This window comes from Idiotropiscis lumnitzeri, chromosome 12 (genome assembly GCF_059441095.1).
Source record: "Idiotropiscis lumnitzeri isolate Australia: NSW breed Sydney's pygmy pipehorse chromosome 12, RoL_Ilum_1.0, whole genome shotgun sequence".
NCBI classification, from domain to species: Eukaryota; Metazoa; Chordata; class Actinopteri; order Syngnathiformes; family Syngnathidae; genus Idiotropiscis; species Idiotropiscis lumnitzeri.
This window is the reverse complement of record NC_142402.1, coordinates 3628605-3649626: the sequence shown is the minus strand read 5'-3', so window position 1 is coordinate 3649626 and position 21022 is coordinate 3628605. Positions and strand designations below refer to the sequence as shown.

Sequence of the window (21022 nt, the reverse complement as noted above, 5' to 3'; positions counted from 1 at the left end):
CTAAGTCGCTGGACTTAGGACGATCCCCTTCCTCTGAGCGGTTAGGCCTTCTGGTCTTTGAATGGACCCGTGGGTTCAAATCCCACTCCGGACAAGTTCTTTCATGTGATGTTTTGGGTACTGTGTTGGCTGTGCGACAGTTTCTTCAATATTGATCAGTTCCATGTTTGTGTACCATAATAACAAGTACAAAATATATAAAATTCGAGTGTTTGGCATTGCGCCGTCTTTTAGCTTTCAATCCAACAAACAGTTAAGACATTAAACCAAAAACTGTCAGGACGGTTGAGTTGGCTCAGGCCCCAGTCACAAGGTGTAATTCTTTCCATGGTTAATTGGGGCTTCTGGGCTCAAGATTGGACGACTGTCACGAGGATAATTTATATAAAGTGCAAGTCCTTCAATACTCCGTGGTACATTTTTAAACCACCCACATGTGAAGAGCATAATCAACACCTTGTCAGGATGGCCGAGCGGTCTAAGGCGCCAGACTTAAGGTGTTTATCTTCCAATATTAAATTGGGGCTTCTGGTCTCCAGATGGAGGCGTGGGTTCAAGTCCCACTCCCGACAAATACTTTAGTTTGAATTTCAGGGGATCATCTTGGCTGTTGGGATGGCTTTTTGGGGACAACTCAGTGGAAGGTTTGAGTAGCACTGTGGACCATAGAAAAAAAGACAAAATATAGAAGATACATCTATTTGGCAGTTTGCCGAAGTATAATTTGTATATTCAACCAACAATAAAGACCAACTCCCATTGACTGCCAGGTTTCCCGAGTGGTCTAAGTCGCCAGACTCAAGACGTACTCTTTTCTCTGAGGAATTAGGCCTTCTGGTCTTTGAATGGACCCGTGGGTTCAAATCCCACTCCGAACAAATTCTTTCATGTGATGTTTTGGGTACTGTGTTGGCTGTGCGACAGTTTCTTCAATATTGATCAGTTCCATGTTTGTGTACCATAATAAGAAGTACAAAATATATACAATTCGAGTGCTTGGCATTGCGCCGTCTTCTAGCTTTCAATCCAACAAACAGTTAAGACATTAAACCAAAAACTGTCAGGACGGCTGAGTTGGCTCAGGCCCCAGTCACAAGGTGTAATTCTTTCCATGGTGAATTGGGGCTTCTGGGCTCAAGATTGGTCTATCGTCACAAGGATAATTTATACAAAATGCAAGTCCTTCAGTACTCTGTGGTACATTTTTAAACCACCCACATGTAACGAGGCTCATCAACATCTTGTCAGGATGGCCGAGCGGTCTAAGGCGCCAGACTCAAGGTGTAATCTTCCAATGGTAAATGGAGGCTTCTGGTCTCCAAATGGAGGCGTGGGTTCAAGTCCCACTCCTGACAAATACTATTGTTTGAATTTAAGGGGATCATCTTGGCTGTTGGGATGGCTTTTTGGGGACAACTCAGTGGAAGGTTTGAGTCGCACTGTGGACCATAGAAAAAAAAGACAAAATATAGAAGATACATCAATTTGGCAGTTTGCCGTAGTATAATTTGTATATTCAACCAACAATGAAGACCATCCCAAATTGAGTGGCAGGATGGTCGAGTGGTCTAAGTCGCTGGACTTAGGACGATCCCCTTCCTCTGAGCGGTTAGGCCTTCTGGTCTTTGAATGGACCCGTGGGTTCAAATCCCACTCCGGACAAGTTCTTTCATGTGATGTTTTGGGTACTGTGTTGGCTGTGCGACAGTTTCTTCAATATTGATCAGTTCCATGTTTGTGTACCATAATAACAAGTACAAAATATATAAAATTCGAGTGTTTGGCATTGCGCCGTCTTTTAGCTTTCAATCCAACAAACAGTTAAGACATTAAACCAAAAACTGTCAGGACGGTTGAGTTGGCTCAGGCCCCAGTCACAAGGTGTAATTCTTTCCATGGTTAATTGGGGCTTCTGGGCTCAAGATTGGACGACTGTCACGAGGATAATTTATATGCAGTGCAAGTCCTTCAATACTCCGTGGTACATTTTTAAACCACCCACATGTGAAGAGCATAATCAACACCTTGTCTGGATGGCCAAGCGGTCTAAGGCGCCAGACTTAAGGTGTTAATCTCCCAATATTAAATTGGGGCTTCTGGTCTCCAGATGGAGGTGTGGGTTCAAGTCCCACTCCTGACAAATACTTTAGTTTGAATTTCAGGGGATCATCTTGGCTGTTGGGATGGCTTTTTCGGGACAACTCAGTGGAAGGTTTGAGTCGCACTGTGGACCATAGAAAAAAAGACAAAATATAGAAGATACATCTATTTGGCAGTTTGCCGAAGTATAATTTGTATATTCAACCAACAATAAAGACCAACTCCCATTGACTGCCAGGTTTCCCGAGTGGTCTAAGTCGCCAGACTCAAGACGTACTCTTTTCTCTGAGGAATTAGGCCTTCTGGTCTTTGAATGGACCCGTGGGTTCAAATCCCACTCCGGACAAGTTCTTTCATGTGATGTTTTGGGTACTGTGTTGGCTGTGCGACAGTTTCTTCAATATTGATCAGTTCCATGTTTGTGTACCATAATAACAAGTACAAAATATATAAAATTCGAGTGTTTGGCATTGCGCCGTCTTTTAGCTTTCAATCCAACAAACAGTTAAGACATTAAACCAAAAACTGTCAGGACGGTTGAGTTGGCTCAGGCCCCAGTCACAAGGTGTAATTCTTTCCATGGTGAATTGGGGCTTCTGGGCTCAAGATTGGACGACTGTCACGAGGATAATTTATATAAAGTGCAAGTCCTTCAATACTCCGTGGTCCATTTTTAAACCACCCACATGTGAAGAGCATAATCAACACCTTGTCAGGATGGCCGAGCGGTCTAAGGCGCCAGACTTAAGGTGTTAATCTTCCAACATTAAATTGGGGCTTCTGGTCTCCAGATGGAGGCGTGGGTTCAAGTCCCACTCCTGACAAATACTTTAGTTTGAATTTCAGGGGATCATCTTGGCTGTTGGGATGGCTTTTTGGGGACAACTCAGTGGAAGGTTTGAGTCGCACTGTGGACCATAGAAAAAAAGACAAAATATAGAAGATACATCTATTTGGCAGTTTGCCGAAGTATAATTTGTATATTCAACCAACAATAAAGACCAGCTCCCATTGACTGCCAGGTTTCCCGAGTGGTCTAAGTCGCCAGATTCAAGACGTACTCTTTTCTCTGAGGAATTAGGCCTTCTGGTCTTTGAATGGACCCGTGGGTTCAAATCCCACTCCGAACAAGTTCTTTCATGTGATGTTTTGGGTACTGTGTTGGCTGTGCGACAGTTTCTTCAATATTGATCAGTTCCATGTTTGTGTACCACAATAACAAGTACAAAATATATCAAATTCGAGTGTTTGGCATTGCGCCGTCTTTTAGCTTTCAATCCAACAAACAGTTAAGACATTAAACCAAAAACTGTCAGGACGGTTGAGTTGGCTCAGGCCCCAGTCACAAGGTGTAATTCTTTCCATGGTGAATTGGGGCTTCTGGGCTCAAGATTGGACGACTGTCACGAGGATAATTTATATAAAGTGCAAGTCCTTCAATACTCCGTGGTACATTTGTAAACCACCCACATGTGAAGAGCATAATCAACACCTTGTCAGGATGGCCGAGCGGTCTAAGGCGCCAGACTTAAGGTGTTAATCTTCCAATATTAAATTGGGGCTTCTGGTCTCCAGATGGAGGCGTGGGTTCAAGTCCCACTCCTGACAAATACTTTAGTTTGAATTTCAGGGGATCATCTTGGCTGTTGGGATGGCTTTTTGGGGACAACTCAGTGGAAGGTTTGAGTCGCACTGTGGACCATAGAAAAAAAGACAAAATATAGAAGATACATCTATTTGGCAGTTTGCCGAAGTATAATTTGTATATTCAACCAACAATAAAGACCAACTCCCATTGACTGCCAGGTTTCCCGAGTGGTCTAAGTCGCCAGACTCAAGACGTACTCTTTTCTCTGAGGAATTAGGCCTTCTGGTCTTTGAATGGACCCGTGGGTTCAAATCCCACTCCGGACAAGTTCTTTCATGTGATGTTTTGGGTACTGTGTTGGCTGTGCGACAGTTTCTTCAATATTGATCAGTTCCATGTTTGTGTACCATAATAACAAGTACAAAATATATAAAATTCGAGTGTTTGGCATTGCGCCGTCTTTTAGCTTTCAATCCAACAAACAGTTAAGACATTAAACCAAAAACTGTCAGGACGGTTGAGTTGGCTCAGGCCCCAGTCACAAGGTGTAATTCTTTCCATGGTGAATTGGGGCTTCTGGGCTCAAGATTGGACGACTGTCACGAGGATAATTTATATAAAGTGCAAGTCCTTCAATACTCCGTGGTCCATTTTTAAACCACCCACATGTGAAGAGCATAATCAACACCTTGTCAGGATGGCGGAGCGGTCTAAGGCGCCAGACTTAAGGTGTTAATCTTCCAATATTAAATTGGGGCTTCTGGTCTCTAGATGGAGGCGTGGGTTCAAGTCCCACTCCTGACAAATACTTTAGTTTGAATTTCAGGGGATCATCTTGGCTGTTGGGATGGCTTTTTGGGGACAACTCAGTGGAAGGTTTGAGTCGCACTGTGGACCATAGAAAAAAAGACATAATATAGAAGATACATCTATTTGGCAGTTTGCCGAAGTATAATTTGTATATTCAACCAACAATAAAGACCAACTCCCATTGACTGCCAGGTTTCCCGAGTGGTCTAAGTCGCCAGACTCAAGACGTACTCTTTTCTCTGAGGAATTAGGCCTTCTGGTCTTTGAATGGACCCGTGGGTTCAAATCCCACTCCGAACAAGTTCTTTCATGTGATGTTTTGGGTACTGTGTTGGCTGTGCGACAGTTTCTTCAATATTGATCAGTTCCATGTTTGTGTACCATAATAACAAGTACAAAATATATAAAATTCGAGTGCTCGGCATTGCGCCGTCTTCTAGCTTTCAATCCAACAAACAGTTAAGACATTAAACCAAAAACCGTCAGGACGGCTGAGTTGGCTCAGGCCCCAGTCACAAGGTGTAATTCTTTCCATGGTGAATTGGGGCTTCTGGGCTCAAGATTGGTCTATCGTCACAAGGATAATTTATACAAAATGCAAGTCCTTCAGTACTCTGTGGTACATTTTTAAACCACCCACATGTAACGAGGCTCATCAACATCTTGTCAGGATGGCCGAGCGGTCTAAGGCGCCAGACTCAAGGTGTAATCTTCCAATGGTAAATGGAGGCTTCTGGTCTCCAAATGGAGGTGTGGGTTCAAGTCCCACTCCTGACAAATACTATTGTTTGAATTTAAGGGGATCATCTTGGCTGTTGGGATGGCTTTTTGGGGACAACTCAGTGGAAGGTTTGAGTCGCACTGTTGACCATAGAAAAAAAAGACAAAATATAGAAGATACATCAATTTGGCAGTTTGCCGTAGTATAATTTGTATATTCAACCAACAATGAAGACCATCCCAAATTGAGTGGCAGGATGGTCGAGTGGTCTAAGTCACTGGACTTAGGACGATCCCCTTCCTCTGAGCGGTTAGGCCTTCTGGTCTTTGAATGGACCCGTGGGTTCAAATCCCACTCCGGACAAGTTCTTTCATGTGATGTTTTGGGTACTGTGTTGGCTGTGCGACAGTTTCTTCAATATTGATCAGTTCCATGTTTGTGTACCAGAATAACAAGTACTAAATATATAAAATTCGAGTGTTTGGCATTGCACCGTCTTTTAGCTTTCAATCCAACAAACAGTTAAGACATTAAACCAAAAACTGTCAGGACGGTTGAGTTGGCTCAGGCCCCAGTCACAAGGTGTAATTCTTTCCATGGTGAATTGGGGCTTCTGGGCTCAAGATTGGACGACTATCACGAGGATAATTTATATAAAGTGCAAGTCCTTCAATACTCCGTGGTACATTTTTAAACCACCCACATGTGAAGAGGATAGTCAACACCTTGTCAGGATGGCCGAGCGGTCTAAGGCGCCAGACTCAAGGTGTTAATCTTCCTATATTAAATTGGGACTTCTGGTCTCCGGATGGAGGCGTGGGTTCAAATCCCACTCCTGACAAATACTTTAGTTTGAATTTCAGGGGATCATCTTGGCTGTTGGGATGGCTTTTTGGGGACAACTCAGTGGAAGGTTTGAGTCGCACTGTGGACCATAGAAAAAAAGACAAAATATAGAAGATACATCTATTTGGCAGTTTGCCGAAGTATAATTTGTATATTCAACCAACAATAAAGACCAACTCCCATTGACTGCCAGGTTTCCCGAGTGGTCTAAGTCGCCAGACTCAAGACGTACTCTTTTCTCTGAGGAATTTGGCCTTCTGGTCTTTGAATGGACCCGTGGGTTCAAATCCCACTCCGAACAAGTTCTTTCATGTGATGTTTTGGGTACTGTGTTGGCTGTGCGACAGTTTCTTCAATATTGATCAGTTCCATGTTTGTGTACCATAATAACAAGTACAAAATATATAAAATTCGAGTGTTTGGCATTGCGCCGTCTTTTAGCTTTCAATCCAACAAACAGTTAAGACATTAAACCAAAAACTGACAGGACGGTTGAGTTGGCTCAGGCCCCAGTCACAAGGTGTAATTCTTTCCATGGTGAATTGGGGCTTCTGGGCTCAAGATTGGACGACTGTCACGAGGATAATTTATATAAAGTGCAAGTCCTTCAATACTCCGTGGTACATTTTTAAACCACCCACATGTGAAGAGCATAATCAACACCTTGTCAGGATGGCGGAGCGGTCTAAGGCGCCAGACTTAAGGTGTTTATCTTCCAATATTAAATTGGGGCTTCTGGTCTCCAGATGGAGGCGTGGGTTCAAGTCCCACTCCCGACAAATACTTTAGTTTGAATTTCAGGGGATCATCTTGGCTGTTGGGATGGCTTTTTGGGGACAACTCAGTGGAAGGTTTGAGTAGCACTGTGGACCATAGAAAAAAAGACAAAATATAGAAGATACATCTATTTGGCAGTTTGCCGAAGTATAATTTGTATATTCAACCAACAATAAAGACCAACTCCCATTGACTGCCAGGTTTCCCGAGTGGTCTAAGTCGCCAGACTCAAGACGTACTCTTTTCTCTGAGGAATTAGGCCTTCTGGTCTTTGAATGGACCCGTCGGTTCAAATCCCACTCCGAACAAATTCTTTCATGTGATGTTTTGGGTACTGTGTTGGCTGTGCGACAGTTTCTTCAATATTGATCAGTTCCATGTTTGTGTACCATAATAACAAGTACAAAATATATAAAATTCGAGTGCTCGGCATTGCGCCGTCTTCTAGCTTTCAATCCAACAAACAGTTAAGACATTAAACCAAAAACCGTCAGGACGGCTGAGTTGGCTCAGGCCCCAGTCACAAGGTGTAATTCTTTCCATGGTGAATTGGGGCTTCTGGGCTCAAGATTGGTCTATCGTCACAAGGATAATTTATACAAAATGCAAGTCCTTCAGTACTCTGTGGTACATTTTTAAACCACCCACATGTAACGAGGCTCATCAACATCTTGTCAGGATGGCCGAGCGGTCTAAGGCGCCAGACTCAAGGTGTAATCTTCCAATGGTAAATGGAGGCTTCTGGTCTCCAAATGGAGGCGTGGGTTCAAGTCCCACTCCTGACAAATACTATTGTTTGAATTTAAGGGGATCATCTTGGCTGTTGGGATGGCTTTTTGGGGACAACTCAGTGGAAGGTTTGAGTCGCACTGTTGACCATAGAAAAAAAAGACAAAATATAGAAGATACATCAATTTGGCAGTTTGCCGTAGTATAATTTGTATATTCAACCAACAATGAAGACCATCCCAAATTGAGTGGCAGGATGGTCGAGTGGTCTAAGTCGCTGGACTTAGGACGATCCCCTTCCTCTGAGCGGTTAGGCCTTCTGGTCTTTGAATGGACCCGTGGGTTCAAATCCCACTCCGGACAAGTTCTTTCATGTGATGTTTTGGGTACTGTGTTGGCTGTGCGACAGTTTCTTCAATATTGATCAGTTCCATGTTTGTGTACCAGAATAACAAGTACTAAATATATAAAATTCGAGTGTTTGGCATTGCGCCGTCTTTTAGCTTTCAATCCAACAAACAGTTAAGACATTAAACCAAAAACTGTCAGGACGGTTGAGTTGGCTCAGGCCCCAGTCACAAGGTGTAATTCTTTCCATGGTGAATTGGGGCTTCTGGGCTCAAGATTGGACGACTATCACGAGGATAATTTATATAAAGTGCAAGTCCTTCAATACTCCGTGGTACATTTTTAAACCACCCACATGTGAAGAGGATAGTCAACACCTTGTCAGGATGGCCGAGCGGTCTAAGGCGCCAGACTCAAGGTGTTAATCTTCCTATATTAAATTGGGACTTCTGGTCTCCGGATGGAGGCGTGGGTTCAAATCCCACTCCTGACAAATACTTTAGTTTGAATTTCAGGGGATCATCTTGGCTGTTGGGATGGCTTTTTGGGGACAACTCAGTGGAAGGTTTGAGTCGCACTGTGGACCATAGAAAAAAAGACAAAATATAGAAGATACATCTATTTGGCAGTTTGCCGAAGTATAATTTGTATATTCAACCAACAATAAAGACCAACTCCCATTGACTGCCAGGTTTCCCGAGTGGTCTAAGTCGCCAGACTCAAGACGTACTCTTTTCTCTGAGGAATTAGGCCTTCTGGTCTTTGAATGGACCCGTCGGTTCAAATCCCACTCCGAACAAATTCTTTCATGTGATGTTTTGGGTACTGTGTTGGCTGTGCGACAGTTTCTTCAATATTGATCAGTTCCATGTTTGTGTACCATAATAAGAAGTACAAAATATATAAAATTCGAGTGCTTGGCATTGCGCCGTCTTCTAGCTTTCAATCCAACAAACAGTTAAGACATTAAACCAAAAACTGTCAGGACGGCTGAGTTGGCTCAGGCCCCAGTCACAAGGTGTAATTCTTTCCATGGTGAATTGGGGCTTCTGGGCTCAAGATTGGTCTATCGTCACAAGGATAATTTATACAAAATGCAAGTCCTTCAGTACTCTGTGGTACATTTTTAAACCACCCACATGTAACGAGGCTCATCAACATCTTGTCAGGATGGCCGAGCGGTCTAAGGCGCCAGACTCAAGGTGTAATCTTCCAATGGTAAATGGAGGCTTCTGGTCTCCAAATGGAGGCGTGGGTTCAAGTCCCACTCCTGACAAATACTATTGTTTGAATTTAAGGGGATCATCTTGGCTGTTGGGATGGCTTTTTGGGGACAACTCAGTGGAAGGTTTGAGTCGCACTGTGGACCATAGAAAAAAAAGACAAAATATAGAAGATACATCAATTTGGCAGTTTGCCGTAGTATAATTTGTATATTCAACCAACAATGAAGACCATCCCAAATTGAGTGGCAGGATGGTCGAGTGGTCTAAGTCGCTGGACTTAGGACGATCCCCTTCCTCTGAGCGGTTAGGCCTTCTGGTCTTTGAATGGACCCGTGGGTTCAAATCCCACTCCGGACAAGTTCTTTCATGTGATGTTTTGGGTACTGTGTTGGCTGTGCGACAGTTTCTTCAATATTGATCAGTTCCATGTTTGTGTACCATAATAACAAGTACAAAATATATAAAATTCGAGTGTTTGGCATTGCGCCGTCTTTTAGCTTTCAATCCAACAAACAGTTAAGACATTAAACCAAAAACTGTCAGGACGGTTGAGTTGGCTCAGGCCCCAGTCACAAGGTGTAATTCTTTCCATGGTTAATTGGGGCTTCTGGGCTCAAGATTGGACGACTGTCACGAGGATAATTTATATAAAGTGCAAGTCCTTCAATACTCCGTGGTACATTTTTAAACCACCCACATGTGAAGAGCATAATCAACACCTTGTCAGGATGGCCGAGCGGTCTAAGGCGCCAGACTTAAGGTGTTTATCTTCCAATATTAAATTGGGGCTTCTGGTCTCCAGATGGAGGCGTGGGTTCAAGTCCCACTCCCGACAAATACTTTAGTTTGAATTTCAGGGGATCATCTTGGCTGTTGGGATGGCTTTTTGGGGACAACTCAGTGGAAGGTTTGAGTAGCACTGTGGACCATAGAAAAAAAGACAAAATATAGAAGATACATCTATTTGGCAGTTTGCCGAAGTATAATTTGTATATTCAACCAACAATAAAGACCAACTCCCATTGACTGCCAGGTTTCCCGAGTGGTCTAAGTCGCCAGACTCAAGACGTACTCTTTTCTCTGAGGAATTAGGCCTTCTGGTCTTTGAATGGACCCGTGGGTTCAAATCCCACTCCGAACAAATTCTTTCATGTGATGTTTTGGGTACTGTGTTGGCTGTGCGACAGTTTCTTCAATATTGATCAGTTCCATGTTTGTGTACCATAATAAGAAGTACAAAATATATAAAATTCGAGTGCTTGGCATTGCGCCGTCTTCTAGCTTTCAATCCAACAAACAGTTAAGACATTAAACCAAAAACTGTCAGGACGGCTGAGTTGGCTCAGGCCCCAGTCACAAGGTGTAATTCTTTCCATGGTGAATTGGGGCTTCTGGGCTCAAGATTGGTCTATCGTCACAAGGATAATTTATACAAAATGCAAGTCCTTCAGTACTCTGTGGTACATTTTTAAACCACCCACATGTAACGAGGCTCATCAACATCTTGTCAGGATGGCCGAGCGGTCTAAGGCGCCAGACTCAAGGTGTAATCTTCCAATGGTAAATGGAGGCTTCTGGTCTCCAAATGGAGGCGTGGGTTCAAGTCCCACTCCTGACAAATACTATTGTTTGAATTTAAGGGGATCATCTTGGCTGTTGGGATGGCTTTTTGGGGACAACTCAGTGGAAGGTTTGAGTCGCACTGTGGACCATAGAAAAAAAAGACAAAATATAGAAGATACATCAATTTGGCAGTTTGCCGTAGTATAATTTGTATATTCAACCAACAATGAAGACCATCCCAAATTGAGTGGCAGGATGGTCGAGTGGTCTAAGTCGCTGGACTTAGGACGATCCCCTTCCTCTGAGCGGTTAGGCCTTCTGGTCTTTGAATGGACCCGTGGCTTCAAATCCCACTCCGGACAAGTTCTTTCATGTGATGTTTTGGGTACTGTGTTGGCTGTGCGACAGTTTCTTCAATATTGATCAGTTCCATGTTTGTGTACCATAATAACAAGTACAAAATATATAAAATTCGAGTGTTTGGCATTGCGCCGTCTTTTAGCTTTCAATCCAACAAACAGTTAAGACATTAAACCAAAAACTGTCAGGACGGTTGAGTTGGCTCAGGCCCCAGTCACAAGGTGTAATTCTTTCCATGGTTAATTGGGGCTTCTGGGCTCAAGATTGGACGACTGTCACGAGGATAATTTATATGCAGTGCAAGTCCTTCAATACTCCGTGGTACATTTTTAAACCACCCACATGTGAAGAGCATAATCAACACCTTGTCTGGATGGCCAAGCGGTCTAAGGCGCCAGACTTAAGGTGTTAATCTCCCAATATTAAATTGGGGCTTCTGGTCTCCAGATGGAGGTGTGGGTTCAAGTCCCACTCCTGACAAATACTTTAGTTTGAATTTCAGGGGATCATCTTGGCTGTTGGGATGGCTTTTTCGGGACAACTCAGTGGAAGGTTTGAGTCGCACTGTGGACCATAGAAAAAAAGACAAAATATAGAAGATACATCTATTTGGCAGTTTGCCGAAGTATAATTTGTATATTCAACCAACAATAAAGACCAACTCCCATTGACTGCCAGGTTTCCCGAGTGGTCTAAGTCGCCAGACTCAAGACGTACTCTTTTCTCTGAGGAATTAGGCCTTCTGGTCTTTGAATGGACCCGTGGGTTCAAATCCCACTCCGGACAAGTTCTTTCATGTGATGTTTTGGGTACTGTGTTGGCTGTGCGACAGTTTCTTCAATATTGATCAGTTCCATGTTTGTGTACCATAATAACAAGTACAAAATATATAAAATTCGAGTGTTTGGCATTGCGCCGTCTTTTAGCTTGCAATCCAACAAACAGTTAAGACATTAAACCAAAAACTGTCAGGACGGTTGAGTTGGCTCAGGCCCCAGTCACAAGGTGTAATTCTTTCCATGGTGAATTGGGGCTTCTGGGCTCAAGATTGGACGACTGTCACGAGGATAATTTATATAAAGTGCAAGTCCTTCAATACTCCGTGGTCCATTTTTAAACCACCCACATGTGAAGAGCATAATCAACACCTTGTCAGGATGGCCGAGCGGTCTAAGGCGCCAGACTTAAGGTGTTAATCTTCCAACATTAAATTGGGGCTTCTTGTCTCCAGATGGAGGCGTGGGTTCAAGTCCCACTCCTGACAAATACTTTAATTTGAATTTCAGGGGATCATCTTGGCTGTTGGGATGGCTTTTTGGGGACAACTCAGTGGAAGGTTTGAGTCGCACTGTGGACCATAGAAAAAAAGACAAAATATAGAAGATACATCTATTTGGCAGTTTGCCGAAGTATAATTTGTATATTCAACCAACAATAAAGACCAGCTCCCATTGACTGCCAGGTTTCCCGAGTGGTCTAAGTCGCCAGATTCAAGACGTACTCTTTTCTCTGAGGAATTAGGCCTTCTGGTCTTTGAATGGACCCATGGGTTCAAATCCCACTCCGAACAAGTTCTTTCATGTGATGTTTTGGGTACTGTGTTGGCTGTGCGACAGTTTCTTCAATATTGATCAGTTCCATGTTTGTGTACCACAATAACAAGTACAAAATATATCAAATTCGAGTGTTTGGCATTGCGCCGTCTTTTAGCTTTCAATCCAACAAACAGTTAAGACATTAAACCAAAAACTGTCAGGACGGTTGAGTTGGCTCAGGCCCCAGTCACAAGGTGTAATTCTTTCCATGGTGAATTGGGGCTTCTGGGCTCAAGATTGGACGACTGTCACGAGGATAATTTATATAAAGTGCAAGTCCTTCAATACTCCGTGGTACATTTGTAAACCACCCACATGTGAAGAGCATAATCAACACCTTGTCAGGATGGCCGAGCGGTCTAAGGCGCCAGACTTAAGGTGTTAATCTTCCAATATTAAATTGGGGCTTCTGGTCTCCAGATGGAGGCGTGGGTTCAAGTCCCACTCCTGACAAATACTTTAGTTTGAATTTCAGGGGATCATCTTGGCTGTTGGGATGGCTTTTTGGGGACAACTCAGTGGAAGGTTTGAGTCGCACTGTGGACCATAGAAAAAAAGACAAAATATAGAAGATACATCTATTTGGCAGTTTGCCGAAGTATAATTTGTATATTCAACCAACAATAAAGACCAACTCCCATTGACTGCCAGGTTTCCCGAGTGGTCTAAGTCGCCAGACTCAAGACGTACTCTTTTCTCTGAGGAATTAGGCCTTCTGGTCTTTGAATGGACCCGTGGGTTCAAATCCCACTCCGGACAAGTTCTTTCATGTGATGTTTTGGGTACTGTGTTGGCTGTGCGACAGTTTCTTCAATATTGATCAGTTCCATGTTTGTGTACCATAATAACAAGTACAAAATATATAAAATTCGAGTGTTTGGCATTGCGCCGTCTTTTAGCTTTCAATCCAACAAACAGTTAAGACATTAAACCAAAAACTGTCAGGACGGTTGAGTTGGCTCAGGCCCCAGTCACAAGGTGTAATTCTTTCCATGGTGAATTGGGGCTTCTGGGCTCAAGATTGGACGACTGTCACGAGGATAATTTATATAAAGTGCAAGTCCTTCAATACTCCGTGGTCCATTTTTAAACCACCCACATGTGAAGAGCATAATCAACACCTTGTCAGGATGGCGGAGCGGTCTAAGGCGCCAGACTTAAGGTGTTAATCTTCCAATATTAAATTGGGGCTTCTGGTCTCTAGATGGAGGCGTGGGTTCAAGTCCCACTCCTGACAAATACTTTAGTTTGAATTTCAGGGGATCATCTTGGCTGTTGGGATGGCTTTTTGGGGACAACTCAGTGGAAGGTTTGAGTCGCACTGTGGACCATAGAAAAAAAGACATAATATAGAAGATACATCTATTTGGCAGTTTGCCGAAGTATAATTTGTATATTCAACCAACAATAAAGACCAACTCCCATTGACTGCCAGGTTTCCCGAGTGGTCTAAGTCGCCAGACTCAAGACGTACTCTTTTCTCTGAGGAATTAGGCCTTCTGGTCTTTGAATGGACCCGTGGGTTCAAATCCCACTCCGAACAAGTTCTTTCATGTGATGTTTTGGGTACTGTGTTGGCTGTGCGACAGTTTCTTCAATATTGATCAGTTCCATGTTTGTGTACCATAATAACAAGTACAAAATATATAAAATTCGAGTGCTCGGCATTGCGCCGTCTTCTAGCTTTCAATCCAACAAACAGTTAAGACATTAAACCAAAAACCGTCAGGACGGCTGAGTTGGCTCAGGCCCCAGTCACAAGGTGTAATTCTTTCCATGGTGAATTGGGGCTTCTGGGCTCAAGATTGGTCTATCGTCACAAGGATAATTTATACAAAATGCAAGTCCTTCAGTACTCTGTGGTACATTTTTAAACCACCCACATGTAACGAGGCTCATCAACATCTTGTCAGGATGGCCGAGCGGTCTAAGGCGCCAGACTCAAGGTGTAATCTTCCAATGGTAAATGGAGGCTTCTGGTCTCCAAATGGAGGTGTGGGTTCAAGTCCCACTCCTGACAAATACTATTGTTTGAATTTAAGGGGATCATCTTGGCTGTTGGGATGGCTTTTTGGGGACAACTCAGTGGAAGGTTTGAGTCGCACTGTTGACCATAGAAAAAAAAGACAAAATATAGAAGATACATCAATTTGGCAGTTTGCCGTAGTATAATTTGTATATTCAACCAACAATGAAGACCATCCCAAATTGAGTGGCAGGATGGTCGAGTGGTCTAAGTCACTGGACTTAGGACGATCCCCTTCCTCTGAGCGGTTAGGCCTTCTGGTCTTTGAATGGACCCGTGGGTTCAAATCCCACTCCGGACAAGTTCTTTCATGTGATGTTTTGGGTACTGTGTTGGCTGTGCGACAGTTTCTTCAATATTGATCAGTTCCATGTTTGTGTACCAGAATAACAAGTACTAAATATATAAAATTCGAGTGTTTGGCATTGCGCCGTCTTTTAGCTTTCAATCCAACAAACAGTTAAGACATTAAACCAAAAACTGTCAGGACGGTTGAGTTGGCTCAGGCCCCAGTCACAAGGTGTAATTCTTTCCATGGTGAATTGGGGCTTCTGGGCTCAAGATTGGACGACTATCACGAGGATAATTTATATAAAGTGCAAGTCCTTCAATACTCCGTGGTACATTTTTAAACCACCCACATGTGAAGAGGATAGTCAACACCTTGTCAGGATGGCCGAGCGGTCTAAGGCGCCAGACTCAAGGTGTTAATCTTCCTATATTAAATTGGGACTTCTGGTCTCCGGATGGAGGCGTGGGTTCAAATCCCACTCCTGACAAATACTTTAGTTTGAATTTCAGGGGATCATCTTGGCTGTTGGGATGGCTTTTTGGGGACAACTCAGTGGAAGGTTTGAGTCGCACTGTGGACCATAGAAAAAAAGACAAAATATAGAAGATACATCTATTTGGCAGTTTGCCGAAGTATAATTTGTATATTCAACCAACAATAAAGACCAACTCCCATTGACTGCCAGGTTTCCCGAGTGGTCTAAGTCGCCAGACTCAAGACGTACTCTTTTCTCTGAGGAATTTGGCCTTCTGGTCTTTGAATGGACCCGTGGGCTCAAATCCCACTCCGAACAAGTTCTTTCATGTGATGTTTTGGGTACTGTGTTGGCTGTGCGACAGTTTCTTCAATATTGATCAGTTCCATGTTTGTGTACCATCATAACAAGTACAAAATATATAAAATTCAAGTGCTTGGCATTGCGCCGTCTTTTAGCTTTCAATCCAACAAACAGTTAAGACATTAAACCAAAAACTGTCAGGACGGTTGAGTTGGCTCAGGCCCCAGTCACAAGGTGTAATTCTTTCCATGGTGAATTTGGGCTTCTGGGCTCAAGATTGGACGACTGTCACGAGGATAATTTATATAAAGTGCAAATCCTTCAATACTCCGTGGTACATTTTTAAACCACCCACATGTGAAGAGGACAATCAACACCTTGTCAGGATGGCCGAGCGGTCTGAGGCGCCAGACTCAAGGCATTCATCTTCCAATAGTAAATTGGGGCTTCTGGTCTCCGGATGGAGGCGTGGGTTCAAATCCCACTCCTGACAAATTCTTTTGTTTGAATTTAAGGGGATCATCTTGGCTGTTTGGAAGGTTTTTTGGGGACAACTCAGTGGAAGGTTTGAGTCGCACTGTGGACCATAGAAAAAAATGAAAAAATATAGAAGATGCATCTATTTGGCAGTTTGTCGTAGGATAATTTGTATATTCAACCCACAATGAAGACCATCCCAAATTGAATGTAAGCCTGGTCGTGTGGTCTAAGGTGGCAGACTTAGTACGCATCCCTTTTTCTGAGGAATTCGGCCTTCTGGTCTCCGAATGGAACCATGGGTTCAAATCCCACTCCGGACAAGTTCGCTCATTTGATGTTTTGGGAATTGAGTTGGCTGTGTGACAGTTTCTTCAAGATTGATCAGTTCCACGTTTGTGTACCACAGTAACAAGGACAAAATATATTTGAAAGAAAGTGCTTGGCATTGCACCCCCTTTTAGGTTTCAATCCAACAAACAGTTAAGACATTTAACCAAAAACCGTCAGGACGGCTGAGTTGGCTCAGGCCCCAGTCACAAGGTGTAATTCTTTCCATGGTGAATATGGGCTTCTGGGCTCAAGATTGGTCTGTCGTCACGAGGATAATTTATACAAAATGCAAGTCCTTCAGTACTCCGTGGTACATTTTTAAACCACCCACATGTAAAGAGGATCATGAACATCTTGTCAGGATGGCCGAGCGGTCTAAGGCGCCAGACTCAAGGTGTAATCTTGCAATGGTAAATAGGGTCTTCTGGTCTCCAAATGGAGGCGTGGGTTCATGTCCCACTCCTGACAAATACTTTTGTTTGAATTTAAGGGGATCATCTTGGCTGTTGGGATGGCTTTTTGGGGACAACTCAGTGGAAGGTTTGAGTCGCACTGTGGACCATAGAAAAAAAAGACAAAATATAGAAGATACATCAATTTGGCAGTTTGCCGTAGTATAATTTGTATATTCAACCAACAATGAAGACCATCCCAAATTGAGTGGCAGGATGGTCGAGTGGTCTAAGTCGCTGGACTTAGGACGATCCCCTTCCTCTGAGCGGTTAGGCCTTCTGGTCTTTGAATGGACCCGTGGGTTCAAATCCCACTCCGGACAAGTTCTTTCATGTGATGTTTTGGGTACTGTGTTGGCTGTGCGACAGTTTCTTCAATATTGATCAGTTCCATGTTTGTGTACCATAATAACAAGTACAAAATATATAAAATTCGAGTGTTTGGCATTGCGCCGTCTTTTAGCTTTCAATCCAACAAACAGTTAAGACATTAAACCAAAAACTGTCAGGACGGTTGAGTTGGCTCAGGCCCCAGTCACAAGGTGTAATTCTTTCCATGGTGAATTGGGGCTTCTGGGCTCAAGATTGGACGACTGTCACGAGGATAATTTATATAAAGTGCAAGTCCTTCAATACTCCGTGGTCCATTTTTAAACCACCCACATGTGAAGAGCATAATCAACACCTTGTCAGGATGGCGGAGCGGTCTAAGGCGCCAGACTTAAGGTGTTAATCTTCCAATATTAAATTGGGGCTTCTGGTCTCTAGATGGAGGCGTGGGTTCAAGTCCCACTCCTGACAAATACTTTAGTTTGAATTTCAGGGGATCATCTTGGCTGTTGGGATGGCTTTTTGGGGACAACTCAGTGGAAGGTTTGAGTCGCACTGTGGACCATAGAAAAAAAGACAAAATATAGAAGATACATCTATTTGGCAGTTTGCCGAAGTATAATTTGTATATTCAACCAACAATAAAGACCAACTCCCATTGACTGCCAGGTTTCCCGAGTGGTCTAAGTCGCCAGACTCAAGACGTACTCTTTTCTCTGAGGAATTAGGCCTTCTGGTCTTTGAATGGACCCGTGGGTTCAAATCCCACTCCGAACAAGTTCTTTCATGTGATGTTTTGGGTACTGTGTTGGCTGTGCGACAGTTTCTTCAATATTGATCAGTTCCATGTTTGTGTACCATAATAACAAGTACAAAATATATAAAATTCGAGTGCTCGGCATTGCGCCGTCTTCTAGCTTTCAATCCAACAAACAGTTAAGACATTAAACCAAAAACCGTCAGGACGGCTGAGTTGGCTCAGGCCCCAGTCACAAGGTGTAATTCTTTCCATGGTGAATTGGGGCTTCTGGGCTCAAGATTGGTCTATCGTCACAAGGATAATTTATACAAAATGCAAGTCCTTCAGTACTCTGTGGTACATTTTTAAACCACCCACATGTAACGAGGCTCATCAACATCTTGTCAGGATGGCCGAGCGGTCTAAGGCGCCAGACTCAAGGTGTAATCTTCCAATGGTAAATGGAGGCTTCTGGTCTCCAAATGGAGGCGTGGGTTCAAGTCCCACTCCTGACAAATACTATTGTTTGAATTTAAGGGGATCATCTTGGCTGTTGGGATGGCTTTTTGGGGACAACTCAGTGGAAGGTTTGAGTCGCACTGTTGACCATAGAAAAAAAAGACAAAATATAGAAGATACATCAATTTGGCAGTTTGCCGTAGTATAATTTGTATATTCAACCAACAATGAAGACCATCCCAAATTGAGTGGCAGGATGGTCGAGTGGTCTAAGTCGCTGGACTTAGGACGATCCCCTTCCTCTGAGCGGTTAGGCCTTCTGGTCTTTGAATGGACCCGTGGGTTCAAATCCCACTCCGGACAAGTTCTTTCATGTGATGTTTTGGGTACTGTGTTGGCTGTGCGACAGTTTCTTCAATATTGATCAGTTCCATGTTTGTGTACCAGAATAACAAGTACTAAATATATAAAATTCGAGTGTTTGGCATTGCGCCGTCTTTTAGCTTTCAATCCAACAAACAGTTAAGACATTAAACCAAAAACTGTCAGGACGGTTGAGTTGGCTCAGGCCCCAGTCACAAGGTGTAATTCTTTCCATGGTGAATTGGGGCTTCTGGGCTCAAGATTGGACGACTATCACGAGGATAATTTATATAAAGTGCAAGTCCTTCAATACTCCGTGGTACATTTTTAAACCACCCACATGTGAAGAGGATAGTCAACACCTTGTCAGGATGGCCGAGCGGTCTAAGGCGCCAGACTCAAGGTGTTAATCTTCCTATATTAAATTGGGACTTCTGGTCTCCGGATGGAGGCGTGGGTTCAAATCCCACTCCTGACAAATACTTTAGTTTGAATTTCAGGGGATCATCTTGGCTGTTGGGATGGCTTTTTGGGGACAACTCAGTGGAAGGTTTGAGTCGCACTGTGGACCATAGAAAAAAAGACAAAATATAGAAGATACATCTATTTGGCAGTTTGCCGAAGTATAATTTGTATATTCAACCAACAATAAAGACCAACTCCCATTGACTGCCAGGTTTCCCGAGTGGTCTAAGTCGCCAGACTCAAGACGTACTCTTTTCTCTGAGGAATTTGGCCTTCTGGTCTTTGAATGGACCCGTGGGCTCAAATCCCACTCCGAACAAGTTCTTTCATGTGATGTTTTGGGTACTGTGTTGGCTGTGCGACAGTTTCTTCAATATTGATCAGTTCCATGTTTGTGTACCATCATAACAAGTACAAAATATATAAAATTCAAGTGCTTGGCATTGCGCCGTCTTTTAGCTTTCAATCCAACAAACAGTTAAGACATTAAACCAAAAACTGTCAGGACGGTTGAGTTGGCTCAGGCCCCAGTCACAAGGTGTAATTCTTTCCATGGTGAATTTGGGCTTCTGGGCTCAAGATTGGACGACTGTCACGAGGATAATTTATATAAAGTGCAAATCCTTCAATACTCCGTGGTACATTTTTAAACCACCCACATGTGAAGAGGACAATCAACACCTTGTCAGGATGGCCGAGCGGTCTGAGGCGCCAGACTCAAGGCGTTCATCTTCCAATAGTAAATTGGGGCTTCTGGTCTCCGGATGGAGGCGTGGGTTCAAATCCCACTCCTGACAAATTCTTTTGTTTGAATTTAAGGGGATCATCTTGGCTGTTTGGAAGGTTTTTTGGGGACAACTCAGTGGAAGGTTTGAGTCGCACTGTGGACCATAGAAAAAAATGAAAAAATATAGAAGATGCATCTATTTGGCAGTTTGTCGTAGGATAATTTGTATATTCAACCCACAATGAAGACCATCCCAAATTGAATGTAAGCCTGGTCGTGTGGTCTAAGGTGGCAGACTTAGTACGCATCCCTTTTTCTGAGGAATTCGGCCTTCTGGTCTCCGAATGGAACCATGGGTTCAAATCCCACTCCGGACAAGTTCGCTCATTTGATGTTTTGGGAATTGAGTTGGCTGTGTGACAGTTTCTTCAAGATTGATCAGTTCCACGTTTGTGTACCACAGTAACAAGGACAAAATATATTTGAAAGAAAGTGCTTGGCATTGCACCCCCTTTTAGGTTTCAATCCAACAAACAGTTAAGACATTTAACCAAAAACCGTCAGGACGGCTGAGTTGGCTCAGGCCCCAGTCACAAGGTGTAATTCTTTCCATGGTGAATATGGGCTTCTGGGCTCAAGATTGGTCTGTCGTCACGAGGATAATTTATACAAAATGCAAGTCCTTCAGTACTCCGTGGTACATTTTTAAACCACCCACATGTAAAGAGGATCATGATCATCTTGTCAGGATGGCCGAGCGGTCTAAGGCGCCAGACTCAAGGTGTAATCTTGCAATGGTAAATAGGGTCTTCTGGTCTCCAAATGGAGGCGTGGGTTCATGTCCCACTCCTGACAAATACTTTTGTTTGAATTTAAGGGGATCATCTTGGCTGTTGGGATGGCTTTTTGGGGACAACT

At 43.4% G+C, this 21022-nt stretch overlaps 15 non-coding genes across 15 annotated transcripts; all 15 read left to right on the top strand.

Annotated features, from left to right (window-relative positions):
• Nucleotides 1-459: 459 nt before the first annotated feature.
• trnal-uaa (transfer RNA leucine (anticodon UAA)) lies at nt 460-572 on the top strand. The gene is made up of 2 exons: nt 460-497; nt 527-572. It is a non-coding gene; the product is annotated as a tRNA-Leu (tRNA).
• A 671-nt stretch (nt 573-1243) lies between these two features.
• On the top strand, nt 1244-1355 carry trnal-caa (transfer RNA leucine (anticodon CAA)). Its single transcript has 2 exons — nt 1244-1281; nt 1310-1355. It is a non-coding gene; the product is annotated as a tRNA-Leu (tRNA).
• Nucleotides 1356-2811: 1456 nt separating this feature from the next.
• On the top strand, nt 2812-2924 carry trnal-uaa (transfer RNA leucine (anticodon UAA)). The gene is made up of 2 exons: nt 2812-2849; nt 2879-2924. It is a non-coding gene; the product is annotated as a tRNA-Leu (tRNA).
• A 671-nt stretch (nt 2925-3595) lies between these two features.
• Nucleotides 3596-3708, top strand: trnal-uaa (transfer RNA leucine (anticodon UAA)). Its single transcript has 2 exons — nt 3596-3633; nt 3663-3708. It is a non-coding gene; the product is annotated as a tRNA-Leu (tRNA).
• Nucleotides 3709-5947: 2239 nt separating this feature from the next.
• On the top strand, nt 5948-6060 carry trnal-caa (transfer RNA leucine (anticodon CAA)). Its single transcript has 2 exons — nt 5948-5985; nt 6015-6060. It is a non-coding gene; the product is annotated as a tRNA-Leu (tRNA).
• A 1455-nt stretch (nt 6061-7515) lies between these two features.
• On the top strand, nt 7516-7627 carry trnal-caa (transfer RNA leucine (anticodon CAA)). The gene is made up of 2 exons: nt 7516-7553; nt 7582-7627. It is a non-coding gene; the product is annotated as a tRNA-Leu (tRNA).
• A 672-nt stretch (nt 7628-8299) lies between these two features.
• Nucleotides 8300-8412, top strand: trnal-caa (transfer RNA leucine (anticodon CAA)). The gene is made up of 2 exons: nt 8300-8337; nt 8367-8412. It is a non-coding gene; the product is annotated as a tRNA-Leu (tRNA).
• Nucleotides 8413-9083: 671 nt separating this feature from the next.
• Nucleotides 9084-9195, top strand: trnal-caa (transfer RNA leucine (anticodon CAA)). The gene is made up of 2 exons: nt 9084-9121; nt 9150-9195. It is a non-coding gene; the product is annotated as a tRNA-Leu (tRNA).
• A 672-nt stretch (nt 9196-9867) lies between these two features.
• trnal-uaa (transfer RNA leucine (anticodon UAA)) lies at nt 9868-9980 on the top strand. Its single transcript has 2 exons — nt 9868-9905; nt 9935-9980. It is a non-coding gene; the product is annotated as a tRNA-Leu (tRNA).
• Nucleotides 9981-10651: 671 nt separating this feature from the next.
• On the top strand, nt 10652-10763 carry trnal-caa (transfer RNA leucine (anticodon CAA)). Its single transcript has 2 exons — nt 10652-10689; nt 10718-10763. It is a non-coding gene; the product is annotated as a tRNA-Leu (tRNA).
• A 1456-nt stretch (nt 10764-12219) lies between these two features.
• On the top strand, nt 12220-12332 carry trnal-uaa (transfer RNA leucine (anticodon UAA)). The gene is made up of 2 exons: nt 12220-12257; nt 12287-12332. It is a non-coding gene; the product is annotated as a tRNA-Leu (tRNA).
• Nucleotides 12333-13003: 671 nt separating this feature from the next.
• On the top strand, nt 13004-13116 carry trnal-uaa (transfer RNA leucine (anticodon UAA)). The gene is made up of 2 exons: nt 13004-13041; nt 13071-13116. It is a non-coding gene; the product is annotated as a tRNA-Leu (tRNA).
• A 2239-nt stretch (nt 13117-15355) lies between these two features.
• trnal-caa (transfer RNA leucine (anticodon CAA)) lies at nt 15356-15468 on the top strand. Its single transcript has 2 exons — nt 15356-15393; nt 15423-15468. It is a non-coding gene; the product is annotated as a tRNA-Leu (tRNA).
• A 3025-nt stretch (nt 15469-18493) lies between these two features.
• Nucleotides 18494-18605, top strand: trnal-caa (transfer RNA leucine (anticodon CAA)). The gene is made up of 2 exons: nt 18494-18531; nt 18560-18605. It is a non-coding gene; the product is annotated as a tRNA-Leu (tRNA).
• Nucleotides 18606-19277: 672 nt separating this feature from the next.
• trnal-caa (transfer RNA leucine (anticodon CAA)) lies at nt 19278-19390 on the top strand. Its single transcript has 2 exons — nt 19278-19315; nt 19345-19390. It is a non-coding gene; the product is annotated as a tRNA-Leu (tRNA).
• The last annotated feature ends 1632 nt before the right edge of the window (nt 19391-21022 follow it).